The sequence below is a fragment of the Amphimedon queenslandica genome, unplaced genomic scaffold (assembly GCF_000090795.2).
Source record: "Amphimedon queenslandica unplaced genomic scaffold, v1.1 AMPQUscaffold_11116, whole genome shotgun sequence".
NCBI lineage: Eukaryota > Metazoa > Porifera > Demospongiae > Haplosclerida > Niphatidae > Amphimedon > Amphimedon queenslandica.
In genome coordinates this window covers 4,343-8,454 of record NW_003548639.1, presented here as the reverse complement: position 1 = coordinate 8,454, position 4,112 = coordinate 4,343, and the positions used below count along the sequence as shown (strand labels likewise).

General features: G+C 37.7%; 1 long non-coding RNA gene across 1 annotated transcript; it reads right to left on the bottom strand.

Moving 5' to 3' along the window:
• Positions 1 to 162: 162 nt before the first annotated feature.
• Positions 163 to 510, bottom strand: LOC109589612 (uncharacterized). Its single transcript, XR_002188810.1, has 2 exons — positions 409 to 510; positions 163 to 350 (listed from the first exon to the last, which is right to left on the bottom strand). It is a non-coding gene; the product is annotated as an uncharacterized LOC109589612 (long non-coding RNA).
• Between the last annotated feature and the right edge of the window lie 3,602 nt (positions 511 to 4,112).

The following is a 4,112-nucleotide window of genomic DNA, read 5'->3' as shown; positions in this document are numbered from 1 at the left end:
CATGTTAGCGAAAATTTTACTTTATCAATGCAACAGGCTGCATGAAGCATCACAATACTGAACCATCACTTGAATTCTATTTGTTATTCTTAACAGGAGTTTAGTGACACCATTTTAATGATTTTTCTATATTATTTGGTGTAAGTCTAATAATAAACATAGTGAAATTTTATGATTAAGTTTTATCAGTGCTATTGCATGCAACACTATACTGAGATACTGATTTCATTTAATTACACAATTAAAATAATAATAGTTCAATATCCTTGAAATCACTGCTCTTTAAAGATAAGGAGACCCTTTGAAATAGTTATATTGAGCTTTAGAATCTAGCCTAAAAAGTAGTTATCCTACGTAATAAATGTAAAAATTATACAGTTACTTCTAGCATATTTATTTTTGTCATACCTGGGCTAGGAATGCCACACTTTTTTTGCAGATCCCGTTTTAATGCTTGTAAATCATTGTAAAGAGTTGCTCAGCACTAAGCAACTCTTGGTCTGGTCCGGTCCGTTTTTTAGAGACGACCCATTTCAGCCTGATCCGCAATTCAGGCAGGCCCCTTCTGGGCCACCATACGTACCTGCAAGGACCGCAACGGACCCGCTCTGCAATTCACAGCATCATGGTGGGTTTTCATTACAGTTTAATATGATTCCAAGTAGCATTAGTCAAGGCTGTGTTGCTCTTCTTGCTAATTTTTCTAGTTAATAGATCTCGCCATATTATGATTCTTGGAATTTATTAAAGTGAGATAAGAGTTGAAATTTCACTGATGCACGGATTTAAATGAACTTGACCGAGAGCTGATGGACTTGGAGTCAGGGCCGTAGCAGACGGTACGGTTGCTACTGTTTCAGCATAGATACTATATACCCCTGGATATGAAACACGGCCCGACCGGATGTTCTGAGGCTTGTTTCACCGGAAATACGTCATAATATTACGTTTTCATTCAGAATAAAAATAAAACAATGATAAAAAGTATTATTATTGCTAATAAAAGTGTGATTTTATGTACAATAATACAATAAAACTTGACATTTATCATGCATTATAATTGCTGAAACTTTCCTTTTCTTTTAGTATATGCAGTCTACCAATGCATGACTTTCCCATCTCTTGTCACCTAAAAATGATGATTTTGACAACACAATTGCACCAAAACTAAAAATACACTCCTTTTGAGAATAGGCCCACTACAACTACCTATTCTCAAGCTACAAAACCATATAAAAAAGTTCCAATTAAGTCAAGTATTACAAAGAAAAATTGGCTAGAAAGGTGGGGCTTGAAAAACCAAGATTTAGAAAATAACAGCTCTTTTACTTAACACACTCTAAATAATAGCCCCACTACAACTAGTAAACAATAACCTATCAGTACAATAAAAAATGTTGGCCTAATTCAACAGAGTTAAGCTAAAAAAGTGGCTTGAGTGAAATGTACACAACAAGTAGGCTATGACATCCATTGTAGAACTAAAATATGCACTCAAACTATCATTTATGAGCATTATTTCAATATATAAAGGCTTTGCAAAGTCCTCTGAGGGATCATTCAGCTACTTTAACAAACGAATAGGCTACTGTGATTGTTTTACTTACCCTGGCAGCCATGAATGCAGCGAAACACGGGTGAGGACAGCCGGATGTGACGTTTATGACGTTTCCTTATGGGATTTTATATGTGTGCATAGAGGAGTTTCGTATCCAGGGGTATATAGTATCTATGGTTTCAGTGGCTAATCTAGGGGGGTTGCTGGGGTTGCAACCCCCCCCCAAACATTCTAACTCAAAAAATTATTAATGTTTTCATTGCTGCAACAGTGGTAGAAGTGCTAACCACCTAGTTTATATAGCAACATTACTGTGGTTAATGAATATAATTAACAAAACAAGAGCTCCAAAAATGGTGTAAATGTTAATTTTACGTGATTTTAACCACAAAATTGCGCCAAAAAGGGGCGTGGCCAAAATTGCGACACAGACACAGACACAGACACAGACACACACACACACACACACACAAAAACCTAATTGCAACAATTATACACTACAGTGATGAATAATTAAATTGACACACAATAATTAATTAATTGCATCATACTTGTAATTAATTCACACAAGCACCACATGGCCCCTGATAATGGCTACCCAAACCCATACTACCACTTGGTCTCCAGTAGTGACTAACCAGGCCCATATTGCACCCCCAGAGGAACTGGATGTACATGTGGGTAAGTTACCATCTACAAACAAAGACATAATCCACAGAACTACAAAGCCTATACCAGTTTTGCACATGCAGGTACATGTACTACATAAACTTGGTATCAGCCTATTAAAGTAACTCTAGTTTGAGACTATAAAGATTACTTAAAACTTACCGGACCTGACTGAAGTGGATTTGGCAGAGCAGGGAGAGTTGGGCGCCCGAAAAAACGTTTTAACCTGCCACATCTGGTTCTCAAGGCCAGACTGCCGGTCCCTTCGGAGGGTCACGTGAGAAAAACCACACCTCTTACTATAATGACTAACACGCATGAACAAGCAACAATAATGGTAACAAAAACTAACTAATAGCAAATTTAACCAAACCACATAAACAAAACTGGAGCAAAGGACCATCTGATGGCGACCTTAACAAAGGTCAATGGGAGGGAATCACGGGCATTGGCCAATCATTCCAATCGAGGTGCACCCCAGCGCTAGGCTACGGCTATGGTTAGCTGGGTTCAGATATTTGTATATCTCCCAAAAACACACACAGAGGTGGAAGGGCCTGAGCAAAGGCTATACTGATCTCAGCTCTAAAACAAAGGCCTGAGCAAAGGTATATGCTGATCTCAGGATCCGAAACAAAAACACCACCCTAAGTTAGACACCAGTACTTTTGGAAAGCACCCACTAGTCCCTCGAACGAGGGAGGGCTCAATTGTAGCTCTGGGTCACTGTGGTCTTTCCCCTGTGTGAACCAGACCCATGCTTACTTAGTTGGTCCGATGCTCTAATAACATAATGTACATACATAACAAAAATAAGTTTTAATTTAAAAGTCAAATTTACAATGCATAAAATTAAATTTGGAATTATTGTCCAGACACAATATAAAAGTATCAAAGCAAATACAGTAATGCAAACAGGAAAACCTCCCAAAATAAGAAAATCAAAAAGTACATTCCAGTATCAAATAAATTTAAGTTGCAATTCCAAGAATATACACGCCGAAGCAACTCGATTGCCTCGACGATGAAGTACAAGAATTTTTTAGCAAATACGAAGATATTTTTATGACACACCTCTCAGCGATAATCCCATCCAACAAAATTTTGGTAGCAATTCAGAAGGCAAAATTTTAGAGTATATATTATACCACTCCAAAACCGCTCAGACTTTCCACTTCCAGAAAGATACCTGCTGCTGGAAACCACCCTGATTGCAAAAAGCTCCAAAGAGATATTCTCCTTTTTAGACCAAGGTCAATGCCACAACCACCCAACACAGTAGTACACAACCTCAGCTCCTTTACATTAACACGAGCACAGATTAATCTTTTAAATGAAGGCCTTTCATTTTTAACTATTCCCAATTTTTCAGCTAAAGATCATTTAACACATTTTAGTCAATATAATCAATTTGAAAATTTAGTTGGAAGATCATTTTATAACACGCAAGATCACCCACCTACACAATATAAATAATAAAAGTAAAAAGTTTAGACACATACATGTACATGTACATGACAGACAGGGTCCCCACAGGGATGGGGACCCTGTCTGTCTCCATCCCTGTGGGGTTTTTTTACACACACACACACACACACACACACACACACACACACATACACTTATTACATTTACAGTAATGAATAATTAAAATAAATCAATTAATTGCATCATACATGTAATCAATAAAAGCACCACATGGCCCCTAATAATGGCTACTCAAGTCCACATTGGTCTCCAGTACTAGCTACCCAGGCCCATACTACACTCCCAGAGGAACTAGATGTACATGTAGGTGAGTTACCATCTACAAACAAAGGCTATATCCACAAAACCACAGTGCCTACACCAGTTTTACACATGCATGTACATGTACTACAAAAAC